General features: G+C 49.4%; 1 long non-coding RNA gene across 4 annotated transcripts in view; it reads right to left on the bottom strand.

The window, feature by feature from the left end:
* Nucleotides 1-15,598, bottom strand: part of LOC146036547 (uncharacterized) — a 109,657-nt gene that overhangs the window by 16,323 nt on the left and 77,736 nt on the right. For 3 of the 4 annotated variants that reach the window (XR_014460840.1, XR_014460838.1, XR_014460841.1), the window contains one exon: nucleotides 12,295-12,428. The exons of the other annotated variant lie outside the window; for it this stretch is intronic. This is a non-coding gene — a long non-coding RNA (uncharacterized LOC146036547). The remainder of the gene's footprint in view (nucleotides 1-12,294; nucleotides 12,429-15,598) is intronic. 4 annotated transcript variants of the gene reach the window in all.

Below are 15,598 nucleotides of genomic sequence, written 5' to 3'. Positions count from 1 at the left end.
AGAACGGAAGAACGGCCGACAATTGTATATATGTGTACCCAGCTTAAGGCTGAGTGAAACAAGGATAATGGACAGGGAAGCTGAGGGACGTGAGAGGGGGATACTAAGAGACATAGTTGGGGGAGAGGTTGAGAAAAACAGGTGCGATAAGTGCATGGTTGGACATGGAGAGACACAGATGGTGTGTAGGATCGATAGCCACATGTGAGGCTGGAGAGAGACAGAGAATGAGTCAACAGCTGACCAACCTGTATCTATCAGGGAGTATACCGGTCCCCAAGAGTTCTGTTGTCAGCCCTGGAGATGGGGGAGGTTGCATTATTCTTGCACCCAATCCCACTAAATCCATGAATAGCGCTTAAACCCAAATTATTCTAAAAGGAAAACAACTGGTAAAAGCAGAAATATTAGTAACATAATCACTGAGCCAGGTTAGTAATAAACTTATTAGAAGTCGTTAGCAACAGTGACGCAGGCTCTTTCTGGGAAACCAGTGATGATGGTTCTAACCGAATCACATATAAATAATATATACGGAGATTGATATGGTCTCATTGTATAAATATAGACACATTGTATCACCATCCCAGCACAAACGCTCACCCATGTAACACTCCGTGTATCCCTGTGTAACCCTCCTGCGAGCGCCTCTCTCCTACTGAAAGGTTCATTTGAAACTGTCTGACCCACAGACAGACTTAATGGCCAGTTAATTGCTACAAATGGCTGTATCCTGTAGCTGTTTCCAGTGAAGGTGCGGCAAATAGAAAAAACGTGCCAGACTCCAGCATAGATAGGATGACACCAGGCAGCTCCGACCCGGCACTAATATACCGGCGTGTGTGGTTCCACAGGTCTACAAGATGATGAGTTATTATGGGTCATGGATAATGCTGTAGAATGCATTAGAACGTGCTTCCTAAAGTCGGTCCTCAAGGATCCCCAACAGTTCATGTTTTCCAGGTCACCCGGCAGGTGCACTCATTACTCGCTGACACATCTCCAGGATGGCAGCACTATGGCGTGGCAATGCCAACCACCTGTACCACTGTGCTGCAAAACAAACACTGGGGAACTAATTCAATGGTGGAGTGAGCTCAGGTCAAAAAATTTTAGTAATGGCGGCGAATACAATGCCCCAACTTATAACCAGGGCGACGAACCGCCTCCATTGAATTGAAGGCACAGCCCGCACTGTGACGGTCTTACCGCCCCTCGTATGGCATGGCGAAAACACTTCAAGGAAGTGGCCAATATCCCCCCGCGGGGGGCAGGACTCACCAGCCGTCCTGGCAGAGGGGGGCAGTGACCACCTGTACCTCAAAATTGACCGCTGGTCGAGAGCGTCTTCCCGCCAATTGTTAATTGATTCTGTAAGGCCAAATTAGGGTGAAGGCCAAAAGGCCAGGTAGCAATTGAAAAGGCAAGGGAGGGAGGGTGGGAATTCAGACTCAAAGAGGAAGCTGCATCATCTGACTCCTCTTTATATACCCCTGCATAAGCTACCACCCCTTCTACACCTGATTGGACTGCACTTCTATGAGTAATGAACTATTCACACAACTTTATTGGGACAATCACAAAATTCACAGGCTCTTAAATGCCCTCATGCCTATGCAGCCCTCGCTTAATCTTAGTAGGAAATTAAATTTGAATTCAGTGAAGTGGGTGGTCGTAATGTGGCAAAAGGATGGACATTAATGTGACAGCTTATTAATTTCTTTGTGTCAATTTTAAGGTGGACCTGCAACATTATTGGCATCACCTTCCTTTAGACTCAGGACCAAGGTCTGGGAAGAGGACGTGTACATTATCACACGGGTGGATGACACACAGGCACCAATACGCAAATGAAGGAATGTGGTTTGCATTTTGTGTAGTCTGAGTCTTACTGTGTCTAAAAGGTTTTCCCTGACTTAGCGTCTACTGTATGTAGCTGTCCTACCATTACTTTCTATTGTGCTGCTGTCATCCTCGCTTTTAAATTATGCAAACGCCAAGCATTAGGCCGAGGGTAACAATGAAGCTAGAACTACTGCTATGTACATTGTGATTTGCATCCTCATAAAGGATATAGGAATGCCATCATGTGCTGTTCAGCGCTTTGCAGGATGTACGGCCCAATAGTGACTCCCCAAATGTGCCACTGAGTTTAGGGAGGGTCCACTTGCCCACCACAAGGCTGTACCACTGCGTTCAGATTTTAAGGGTTGACTTTTTATTTATATATTTATTTATTGTTTACAAATATTGCTAGAGACGTTCTTGTTTGTCACAGCAGAATATCACTTATATAAGGACATGGGAATACTGTGGGGGAGAGTGTGTAATACACAGCAGGATTTTCTGTCGAAAGGGCTTGATTCAGACCTGATTGCACAGGTGCAAATTCAAATGCCGGCTGATTATCAATAGACTGCACAGTCTATTGATAATCAGCCGGCATTTGAATACATAGGACCTGTACATAGGACCTTATTCAGATCTGAGCTCAGTACAAATTTGTTCGGAAAATGGACAAAACCATGGGTTTGGTTGGTGCAGTCCGTCCCGAATTCTTTCGGAGCTGACCGAACGCCACGCTGTGCGGACATTGTAAGAACAAACGCCCACAGGTCCTCCGCATTCGGACGGACTCACTCTCTAAGAAGAGGGTGTGTTTTCGGACAACAACCAAACCGTGCGTGTGCGGTGGCAACACAAAGATTCTGCACGGTCTAACAGCGTCAGAACGGACGGGAAGCTGCCCGTACACACCGATGTGGGGTATTTCCGCAAAACTCACGACTGTTATCTGAACTCATACATCTGCCACATGACACACTTATGCCCATTTCTGCCCATTGCTTGCAGTGTAAATGTGTGTAAAATAGCAAGAATACAGTCGTGCTTTCAGCATATATATATTTAATGGTCCATTTAGGCAGCAATGCTTCCAATTGAAACTATGAAAAGAGTGTAATTAATCACTAATGAGTAGAGGAGTGGATTGTATTGTGTTCAGCTGAGAGTGATTCAGGTGCCGGCGTACTAATTGGGCGAACCGAATGCCTAGCGCATGAACACGTGCTCTCCGCAAAGTGAAACTTGCTTATGAAGACCGCATATTTCATGCGTGTTGGTTCGTTTGCAGTCGGTGTGCTGTCCGAATGCACACCTACCAGAGTTCGTGCACTCCCTCGTGTACGAAGCAAGGAGTGTCAGCGCTGGCTATAACACGTTTCCCCGGAAGGTTTGTGCATCCGGCTCCTGAAGAAGCCGGATGCACAAACCTTCCGGGGAAACGTGTTGAGTTACACACAACCTGGCCTACTGACCCCATCTCTGCTGAAATGGTGACTTGTCCGATCCACCCACAGATGCCCCTCAATTACAACTGGACCAATCGTATTGGGATAACAGCATGATCCCTAATTTCTCCAGCCAAACAAGAGGAAATCTATACAAGTGGGAACCGTGAGTCCTTGAAAATATAGGACAACTAAGGACACATTCAATCACCAGTCTGGATCCATCTACAAACCAGACCACCCAGGATGGTAACATTCATGTCAGTTATTAAGTGCCAACTTACCTAAATATCCCGGTGATATTCCTTTTAAAAAATTTATTGGACACTCAGTCTATTGATTCACACCCTTTTTAATTATTATCATTTTTATTTTCATATTGTATATTTTAATGTATTATTAAATTTGTTATACTTTTGAGAACCGTCTGATCCATTTATTGGTATAGCCAGTGCTGACACTCCTTGCTTCTTTATCTTTCTACCTCCTGGGGTCTGACAACCCCGTGTCAGCTGCTGATTGGTTGCGCACCGCGCACACACACTCCCTCGTGTACGCCCATATTTACGCCCAGTTTTGCCCACTTTGAAACCACGCCCTTGTGTAGGTCCGAATGGCCCCCATATTACGCCCATATTTCCCGAGTCAATTCGGTGCACATTTCTGGACGGTATTAGTGAGAACGAGTACGGAGACCATGCGTGGCACATGCGCATTGCGTTGCCTATGCGCAGACAGCTAAAAAGCGCCCTCCGAAAGAATTTGGAACGGACCGCACCAACCAGAATAAGGCCCCATGTGCACTGCAGGTGGGGCAGATGTAACATGTAGAGAGAGAGTTAGATTTGTGTGAGTTATTTTGTTTCTGTGCAGGGTAAATACTGGCTGCATTATTTTTACACTGCAATTTAGATTTCAGTTTCAGCACACCCCACCTAAATTTAACTGTCTGCACATGTTACATCTGCCTCACCTGCAGTGCACATGGTTTTGCTAATTTTTCGAACAAATTTGTACTTAGCTCAGATCTTAATAAGGCCCTTAGTACGCAGGCCGTCCTGTGATGAAGTCCTGATACTATTTCTATACCGCACTCTGTTTGCAAGGTGACTGACAGGAAGTAGGCATCTCGGGGTGGTAACCGGACGTTTAGAAAGAGTGCTAAAAAAATGCAGATGTGCGTTGGAAAATGCTGGGAGTGTCCGGGGAAACGCTAGCTGTGCCTGAGCATTCTAGGGGAGGGTTGGATATGCCTTTTTCAAGTAAGTCCTGGGCTGCAACTCTGAGCCTGCGATGACTGGTGCCCAGTGTAACAATCATTAGGTGGTGAGCCTGTTATGTTGGGTTTTGGACATATTTGCACGGCTGAATTACCCCAGGGTTGCCGACTTATAAATGCTCCTCTCCGGGAGAAGCCCGGAGAGGAGACTTTCCTTACCCGATCGGGGGGCGGGGCTTGACTGTGACGTCATTAAGCCCCGCCCCCGTTACGGGAAACAGGAAAAATGAGGGGGCAGGGCTAAAATGACGCGATTGTGCCATTTTAGCCCCGCCCCCTCCTCTGAGACCCGCGGATTGCGGCATTTAAATGCCGCGATTCGGGGGGCTCAGGGAGGTCCCCCAGATTCCGGGAGGGTTGCCGGGAGGAGGACCCGATTTTCGGGAGACTCCCGGGAATTCCGGGAGGGTCGGCAACCCTGAATTACCTCCACAATACCTTTAAAGGACACTGCATTTGCCTTTGCGTGGAAAGTGTCTGATTATACAATTGTTTTTAATTAGCTGTTACAAATGTAAAGCCTATCGAGTCCTATGACTATCAGAACACTGACATTTATGTTTACAAATCGATGTCTGTGAATATTGGTGGTAATGGTCAGTGTAATATGACACTCTATGAGGATATGGATCAAATTTTGGAAGGAAATTAAGTACCAACCAGCCCCTAAGGCTGGCTACACATAATAACGATGTATACTCAAACAACAGCAGGATACATTACAATATATCGCTCCGCCAAAAACACTGAAAGATGCGGAGGACGATGGTATGATATAATGGCCCTTATTCTGATCGGTGCGGCCGGAGCCGCATATGCGGCTCCGACCGCACAGACGAATCCCCGCCTTGCATACGGATCGCCACCTCCGTCCGTACGCGGATATGTGGCGATCCGTATGAAAGTGGACGGGGATACGCCTCCTCCACCTTGGGAGCAGCCCCTGCATTCGATGGTCGCAGACCATCGAATGCAGGGCCGCACGCTCCACCAGGTCCCGCAACACAAGACCACACGGACACTTGTCCGTGTGAAATCTTGTATTGGGGCGGGCAGCTGACATCCGGCGATGTCAGCTGCCCGCCCCTACACGCGCGTCACGGCCTCATTACCATGCATATGCCCCGCGTTTGCATGGGAACGCCCATGAAACGCGGGGCGTATGCATAGGGAAATGAGGCTAAGTAGCCCCTCACGCCCCTATCCGCCCCCTTTGCGGCGGTCAAAAAAAGTGTGCGGCGAATTCGCCTGCACATGCGCAGAGTGCCCTCTGCACATGCGCAGAGCGAAAACATCGGCGGAACAGCCGCATGTGGCCGTTACCGACCCGATCAGAATAAGGGCCAATGTTATCTGCCACATGTAGCTGCACGCCACCGATCCCAGAGTTGTCTCATTGGGCATAGGGCATGCCCATCGCAACGACCCAGGTAACAGGGTGGTCACAGAAGTGCCCAATATGTAATGTGTGTGATATATATCGTTCTGATCCACATCGGAATGATGTATCGCCTATTGTGTTCCCACGGTAACTCATTTCTCAAACACATCCGGTAACATGGGAGGTAGCAGCTGATTGGCTGGCACTTTATCTCTCCACGGCTTAGTAAATCTGCCCATTATGTGATACATACTGCAGCTGAATGTGTAAAATACAAGAGACCTTCTCTATGTAATGTCTGTACGCCGCCTGCTTATAGGACTTTTCACTGCGAGTCGGCTGTGATCGGGAAGTGGTGTAAATATACATTTGCTGGAAACCAGCTTGCAGCTCCAATAGGCAACTCCTTGCCCTTAGCTGGTGGCTAATGGAGGGTAGCAATGAATATGAGAGATTTCTCAGGGGGGAATGAGACACCCGCCATCCCCTCCCGATTAGGACATAGCACATTACCGCCAGTGGATACACACAGTCTAGCTGACATGGCTTTAGGGAAGGTGACAGCGAGGAGGACAGGGATCTGTCACAGGTTGTTACATCACAGCAGCTCTCCCTCTGAGATAGAGAAGTGGGGACAAGGTTTAGCCTGCCATAGGTTCAGGACCGTGTAACTCTTGCTTACAGACCTAGTGCACTATTCATTTTTAATGAGTCCACAATTAGAGAAGGAGGCAGCACTACCAGCTGAAAGCATCTGATGCGGGCAGCCGTACAGAAGATATGAGGAATGATAGTAGACTGCAGATCTAATCAGTTTTATGGGATAGAACATTTCTGAATCTTCAGATTATTACCAGTGGTGGATCCAGAGGTGGGGACTGCAGCACAGTTCAAAATTCAAATAGGGGTACCACACCCACTGTCACCAACTGCCATTCCACACTGACTCACTGGTAGTGGGTGTGGCTCCTCTATTTGAATTTTGAACTGTACTGCAGCCCCCACCTCTGGATCCGCCACTGGTTATTATTACTATATGATACCTGCTATAGGCAAAGTACAAAAACATTGGCTGTAATGTTCTATTGTGCAATATACTGTACAGATGTGACAAGTTTTAGTTGCTTGCCCCTTTGTAACTTATATATGGTGGTGGGGATGCCTGGAAGCCCCACAGTGGTATAAGGGGTTCCAGAATTAAAGGGTCAACAGTAGTAGTAGATAGAGAGTGAATAAGTCAGCATCAAAAAGGTGCACAAGGTCGACATTGACAAAACGTCGACAAAAGGTCGGCATGGAAATGGTCGATGCATGAAAAGGTCACGAGCTTGAGCAGGTAAACACCAACCGCCAGGGAATCGAACGCCAGCCCCCTTCCTCGACCGAATGCCGGCACCGGCAAGCGAATGGATGTGTATGCTGACACCTCCATTCACATGCGGTCATATGGGCAAAAAATAATTTGATGGTCGCTGACCAGTGAATTAATTTTTGCCCGCTCGCCGTTCTGACTGTTATCTGGGCCGGAGATGGCCGAAAAGGCGGCGGGAGCAGATGTCAGCCGCCCGCCCCATGCAGGCTTTGCCATGCCCTTAGTTCGCATGTGGACGCCCAGTGTTTTTCTGTGCGCACCCACCGTTTTTAAGGGCACGCCCAAGAAACGCTGGGTGTTCCCATGCGTCAGCCCCCTGTCCACCTCCCTCTGGAAGAACCGGAATGCTTGCAGCAATTTTGCTATCTATAAATCAACTATAATGATCACACAAAGGTTTTCCAGTACGGTTTAGCGGTCTACCCACAGTACTGGGCGGCATCTACAAGTACTAACGTTTACTTATTACAATTTTTAAGATACTATTTGTTCTATTAAGGTGCCCATACACGGTGCGATAAGCACCGTGCATTTTGTACTAGATCAAATTCCATGTGTCTTGAACACGATGTAATGAGATGTAATGCAAACTAGTACAAAAAGTAAGTGCAGATACTTTTTGTGCTATGTGATGTGTGCGGGAGATTGCATCGCCCCTGTTAAATTGTACCGTGTATGGGCACCTTTAATGTTTTAATTGAACATCTCCTATATATTTGGCTACATCTGTCACTCAAAGTGGGTGTCTGTGTCTATAACGCTCTGTTCCTGGACTTTCCTCTTAATGTGTGATTGCCTTCATCTGTGCTGAACACCTTTCTGAGAAATTAACCTGTTTAAAACAGGTGATGGCAATCATACATTAAGGGGAAGTCTAGAAACAGAGCATTGTGTCCCTCCTGGAGAGGGTCATGTTGGGAGGTATGTGACAGAGAACCAGCCCAGTGAGCCCACAGACAGTGCCAGACACCCACTGCCTTCCCATGTTGCCCAGCACTGCTTCTCCACAGCCACCAGGTGAGCGCCCCCCTCCCGCGATTTGCGGCAAAACCTCCCCCCCCCGCGCGCCCCTCCCTCCCGCGATTCGCGTCAAAAACACCCGCTCCCCCGCGACCCCCCCTACCGCGATTCGCAGCAAAAACACCCCCGCGACCCCCCCTCCCGCGATTCGCTGCAAAATAACCCCCCCACGACCCCTCCCGCAATTTGCGGCATAACCACCACCCCGCGACCCCCCCCTCCCGCGAATCGCGGCAAACCCTCCCCCGTGACCCCCCTCCCCCCCGATTCGCGGAAACCCCCCCCCGCGACCTCCCTCCCGCGATTCGCGGCAAAAAGAACCCCCCCGCGACCCCCCCTTGCACGATTGGCGGCACCCCCCCTGCGACCCCCTTCCCGCGATTTTCGGCACCCCCCCCCCCCCCGCAATTCGCAGCAGCCCCAGGATTAAATGGCACATGCAAAACACTGACATGGCTATGGTTGACAATGAAAAAGGTTGACATGAGTTTTTAAAGATTTATTTCATTTTTTGAATGTTTTCATATTCATTGTCATGTGTCAACATGGACACCAATGAAGTGCCACACTTATGTCAACATTTACATGTGTTGACCTTTCTGTGTTGATTTTTTCTTGTGGCGATTCGCGTCACACCCCCCCGCAACCCCCCCCCTCCCGCGATTCATAGCACCCCCCGTGACCCCCCACCTCCCGCAATTCGCGGCAACCCCCCACCGGAACCCCTGTGAACCCCGCCCTCCCGCGATTCGCGGCACCCAACCCAGCGACCCCCCCCTCCCGCAATTCGCGGCACCCCCCGTGATTCGCGGCAGCTCCAGCATTAAATTGCACATGGAAAACACTGACATGGCTATGGTCGACAATGAAAAAGGTTGACATGAGTTTTTGAAGTTTTTTTTTTCATTTTATGAATATTTTCATATTCATTCTCATGTGTCGACATGGTCACCAATGAAGTGCCACACTTATGTCAACATTTACATGTGTTGACCTTTCTGTGTTGATTTTTTCTTGTGGCGATTTGCGTCACACCCCCCCCCCCACAACCCCCACTCCCGCGATTCATGGCACACACACACACACCTCCCCCGCGATTCTCGGCACCCCACCCCGTGACCCCCCCTCCCGTGATTCACGGCACACCCCCGCGACCCCCCCCTCCCATGATTCGTCACAACCCCCGCCCCGTAACCCCCCCTCCCGCGATTCGCGGCACCCACCCCCGCGACCCCCCCTCCCGCAATTCGCGGCACCCCCCCCGCGATTCGCGGCAGCTCCAGAATTAAATTGCACATGGAAAACACTGACATGGCTATGGTCGACAATGAAAAAGGTTGACATGAGTTTTTGAAGGTTTTTTTTTTTCATTTTTTGAATGTTTTCATATTCATTCTCATGTGTCGACATGGACACCAATGAAGTGCCACACTTATGTCAACATTTACATGTGTTGACCTTTCTGTGTTGATTTTTTCTTGTGGCGATTCGCGTCACACCCCCCCACCCCCCCCCCCCGCAACCCCCACTCCCGCGATTCACGGCACACACACACACCCCCGCGATTCTCGGCACCCCACCCCGTGACCCCCCCTCCCGTGATTCACGGCACACCCCCCGCGACCCCCCCTACCATGATTCGCCGCAACCCCCGCCCCCGTAACCCCCCTCCCGCGATTTGCGGCAACCCACCCCGCGACCCCCCTCCCGCGATTTTCTGCAATCCCTCCCCTCCCGCGATTCGCAGCATCCACCCCCCCACAACCCCCCCTCCTGCAATTCGCGGCACCCCCCGCGACCTCCCCTCCTGCAATTCGCGGCACCCTCCGCGACCCCCCCTCCCGCGATTCGCGGACACCTAAGTTGCAATACAGGCATCTTTCATACAATTCTAACCATATTTCTCATATACAAACGTTCACAAATTAAGGGGGCGCAGCCCCTTACGACGGTGTGAAGAGCGCCCGTAGGGCGCGATGAATCACCTAGTACAGTAATATGCAGCTTATCTGGGACACAGTGACTTCTCTGAATGGTGGTTCATGCTCTTTGCTGCTATGTTACTAATATTTTAGGTGTAAACTCAATTTATTACATCTATTTTGAAGCTTTAACTTGTTCAACTTTCAGCCGCTGAACACACAGTACTGTCTATCACACAGGAATATCACACAGTACTGTCTATCACACAGGAGTATCACACAGTACTGTCTATCACACAGGACTGTCACACAGTACTGTCTATCACACAGGAATATCACACAGTACTGTCCATCACACAGGACTATCACACAGTACTGTCTATAACAAAGTACCGTCAATCACACAGGACTATGACGCAGTAGTACTGTCTATCACACAGTACCATCTATCACACCGGACTATCACACAGTACTGTCCATCACACAGGAATATCACACAGTACTGTATATCACACAGGACTATCACACAGTACTGTCTATCACACAGGACTATCACACAGTACTGTCTATAACAAAGTACCGTCAATCACCCAGGACTATGACGCAGTAGTACCGTCTATCACACAGTACCATCTATCACACAGGACTATCACACAGTACTGTCCATCACACCGGACTATCACACAGTACTGTCTATCACACCGGACTATCACACAGTACTGTCTATCACACAGGACTATCACACAGTACTGTCTATCACACAGGACTATCACGCAGTACTGTATATCACACAGGACTATCACACAGTACTGTCTATAACAAAGTACCGTCAATCACACAGGACTATGACGCAGTAGTACCGTCTATCACACAGTACCATCTATCACACAGGACTATCACACAGTACTGTCCATCACACCGGACTATCACACAGTACTGTCTATCACACAGTACTATCACACAGTACTGTCTATCACACAGGACTATCACACAGTACTGTCTATCACACAGGACTATCACGCAGTACTGTATATCACACAGGACTATCACACAGTACTGTCTATAACAAAGTACCGTCAATCACACAGGACTATGACGCAGTAGTACCGTCTATCACACAGTACCATCTATCACACAGGACTATCACACAGTACCATCTATCACACAGGACTATCACACAGTACTGTCCATCACACAGGACTATCACACAGTACTGTCCATCACACAGGCATATCACACAGTACTGTATATCACACAGGACTATCACACAGGACTATCACATAGAAGGGCTGCACCAGGAGGAGTAATTGTGATTAATAGTCACTTCTCATCCATTAGAGAATTAGGGGTTTAATTTAATAAGATGGGAGTTTTATTGAAGATTGGATGTTGCCCATAGCAATCAGATTCCACTTCCTTTTTATTTAGAACCTTCTAGAAGATAATTGAATCTGATTGGTTGCTATAGGCAACATCCCATCTTCAAGAGAAACTCCCATCTTAGTAAATCTACCCATTAGTGCGAGATGCAAAGAGGTCTGCCATCCACAATTCTGGGGCTCACGCATAGACAGGAGTCCTCCAAACTGGAGTCCCTGCAGTTCCCACTGATGTATCAGGGTTTAGGGGCAATTCAGACCTGCTCTCTAGGCCGCATAAATTCAGTGGCTAACGAGCAGGTAAATGCCGCCCCCCTGCCGAGCGCACGACCCACCACCTGCTGAGTCCCTGCGACACCATGCAATGTGCGCATATGACCGCAGAGGTCGTTCGAAGGTCGCTCAACATCAAATGATTTTTCCTCCCATCGCAGATAAAAGCCTATACTTACTTTTATCCTGTAAGGAGATTGGCGAGTTGGAGGGAGCTGACGTCATGTGACATCAGCCGCCCGCCCGGAGCAGGCATGGGCACGTCTGTGTTCGCAGGGGTACGCCCAGCTTTTCCATGGGCGTGCATTAAATTCTGGGTAGACCCCTGCAACTGCCCCATGCCTGTCCATAATTATGCGAAACAAGTGTATAACTCACCAAAGTCGTTTGCACTAGGAGCGGGGGTGGGGACGAATTCGGACTTGTGCCAACAGGTCTCTTTTAAGCCAGGATCCAATTCAATCCAAATAACCCCCAGGCGCCGGCTTCCTTTCAATCACCTTCAGAACGGCCTGCAGAGGAAAAAAGCAGCAGGATTTCATGGCTGGGAGGCGTTGCGCACTGCGGCCCAGATGCATACGCAGTCTATCGATAGTCGTCTGTTGCGCAAATTCGCACAGCAGCGATCACGACTGAATTGGGCCCCATGTTCACAGAAATAAATGCGGCTATTTACCCATACGCAGAGTCTGCCATTTTTGTGCGACGTAGCTCCCCTTATCGATGTATTGTTTTATACATGAGATTTATATCATCATCGTAAGAGCGCACTGTACCAGCCCGAACTGGCGTCAGCAGGACAGTCCCAAAAAATAACTGTCCTGTGAAAATCGGGACAGGTGGGAGGTTCGCCTTTAACGACTTTACTGATTTATAAGAATTAAATATGTATATATCAATTGTGTAATCCATCAGCCGTGTGCTTCCCTGCCTGTAGCTGCAATGCGCAGAGTGAGAGTCACCGGATGTTCTTCCAATATATCCTAGTTTACATTACCTCAGGGGACTACGGGCCTGCGTACATTCGCAGGGGATTCGTACAGGGGACTACGGGTCTGCGTACATTCGCAGGGGATTCGTACAGGGGACTACGGGTCTGCGTACATTCGCAGGGGATTCGTACAGGGGACTACGGGCCTGCGTACATTCGCAGGGGATTCGTACAGGGGACTACGGGTCTGTGTACATTTGCAGGGGATTCGTACAGGGGACTACGAACCTGCGTACATTCGCAGGGGATTCGTACAGGGGACTACGGGCCTGCGTACATTCGCAGGGGATTCGTACAGGGGACTACGAACCTGTGTACATTTGCAGGGGATTCGTACAAGGGACTACGAACCTGCGTACATTCGCAGGGGATTCGTACAGGGGACTACGGGCCTGCGTACATTCGCAGGGGATTCGTACAGGGGACTACGGGCCTGCGTACATTCGCAGGGGATTTGTACAGGGGACTACTGGCCTGCGTACATTCGCTGGGGATTCGCACAGGGGACTACAGGTCTGCGTACATTCGCAGGGGATTCGTACAGGGGACTACGGGCCTGCGTACATTCGCAGGGGATTTGTACAGGGGACTACGGGTCTGCGTACATTCGCAGGGGATTCGTACAGGGGATTAAGGGCCTGCGTACATTCACAGGGGATTCGTACAGGGGACTACTGGCCTGCGTACATTCGCTGGGGATTCGCACAGGGGACTACGGGTCTGCGTACATTCGCAGGGGATTCGTACAGGGGACTACGGGCCTGCGTACATTCGCAGGGGATTCGTACAGGGGACTACGGGTCTGCGTACATTCGCAGGGGATTCGTACAGGGGATTAAGGGCCTGCGTACATTCACAGGGGATTCGTACAGGGGACTACTGGCCTGCGTACATTCGCTGGGGATTCGCACAGGGGACTACGGGTCTGCGTACATTCGCAGGGGATTCGTACAGGGGACTACGGGCCTGCGTACATTCGCAGGGGATTCGTACAGGGGACTACGGGTCTGCGTACATTCGCAGGGGATTCGTACAGGGGATTAAGGGCCTGCGTACATTCACAGGGGATTCGTACAGGGGACTACGGGTCTGCGTACATTCGCAGGGGATTCGTACAGGGGACTACGGGCCTGTGTACATTCGCAGGGGATTTGTACAAGGGACTACGGGCCTGCGTACATTCGCAGGGGATTCGTACAGGGGACTACGAACCTGCGTACATTCGCAGGGGATTCGTACAGGGGACTACGGGCCTGCGTACATTCGCAGGGGATTCGTACAGGGGACTACGGGCCTGCGTACATTCGCAGGGGATTCATACAGGGGATTAAGGGCCTGCGTACATTCGCTGGGGATTCGTACAGGGGACTACGGGCCTGCGTACATTCGCAGGGGATTCGTACAGGGGACTACGGGCCTGTGTACATTCGCTGGGGATTCATACAGGGGATTAAGGGCCTGCGTAAAGGTTAACGCTGCACCTGCGAATGCACGCACCCCCCCATCCCCCGCCCACCGCAACCCCTCACTATGCCGCAAGTAGATGTGTGCGCTTACATGCAGGTGGGGCAGATGTAACGTGCAGAGAGAGTTACATTTGGGTGGGGTTTAATCAAACTGAAATTTAAATTGCAGTGTAAAAATAAAGCAGCCGGTATTTACCCTGCACAGAAACAAAATAACTCACACGCACGTAACTCTCCCTGCACATGTTACCTCTGCCCCTCCTGCAGTGCAGCATGGTTTGACCCATTTAATTGCATCTTTGTTGTGCTGAAAAAGCTGAATCAGGCCCTAAACCCGTAAATGGGACCTTTAGAAGATATCTGTTAAAGCCCAACAAGATACCGTGTTTGTGATAAACATTAGCGCTACATTCATTTTGGTTTCCATCGTAGTATTTATGTTGTGTTTACTCTTAATCCTGCAGGATATAGGTCTCATTGTCCCTCCGAACATCAGTCTGGTCTTGAATGAGGGAGATAGGGGAAGAGCAGGCAACCGCTGATTTTATGATCTAGACAATGGCGCTCTAGGCCCCTAAAGTGACAGACATGGATGCGACAGATACTGTAAGCGTCTGCCCATCACTTCCGCAGCTCTGTACCAGGCAGTAGGTGCCCGCTGATAGGTGGCAGAGAGGGGAGGCCGCTTAGACGTTTATTGTAACGACTGTAAATATCTAACAACCAAGACGTTTGCAGATCTCAGCGTTAATTTCAATTAACATCTGTTCCTCTTACTGTTCATCTCTGACTTCTCCATAAACCTGTCTCTAGTTTACATTTCATATCGCATTACTGGGATGCGTCTGGAGACAAAAACAGAGCGTTGTGTCCTTGAGGGAACCAGGGTCACATAAGGAGTAAGCTGACGCTAACCAGCTAATGACGTTTTTTACTGTCACCTCACATTAAATGTATGGCAGTACCAGGAAAAGTACCAGATAACAGAAAGGCTAAGCTTCACTAGCGGTAAGCACAAGGCAGCATTATTAATGATGATTTTGAAAAGACAACCATGTTGCTGTGCAAGTGGAGCAATTAAATGTATTGTTTCGCTTGCAGGGTTAATACTGAGTGCGTTTGCATGTAGCCCTGAAATGTTGGGCAACTTTATTCTTACACTGATTTAGAACACTGATTCAGTATTACAAATGACAGGTCATTAAGTCCGTTGTCTGTAGGGGTG

This window comes from Crinia signifera, chromosome 9, assembly GCF_055691185.1.
Source record: "Crinia signifera chromosome 9, ASM5569118v1, whole genome shotgun sequence".
Classification (NCBI taxonomy): Eukaryota; Metazoa; Chordata; class Amphibia; order Anura; family Myobatrachidae; genus Crinia; species Crinia signifera.
This window is presented reverse-complemented; position numbering and strand designations above follow the sequence as displayed.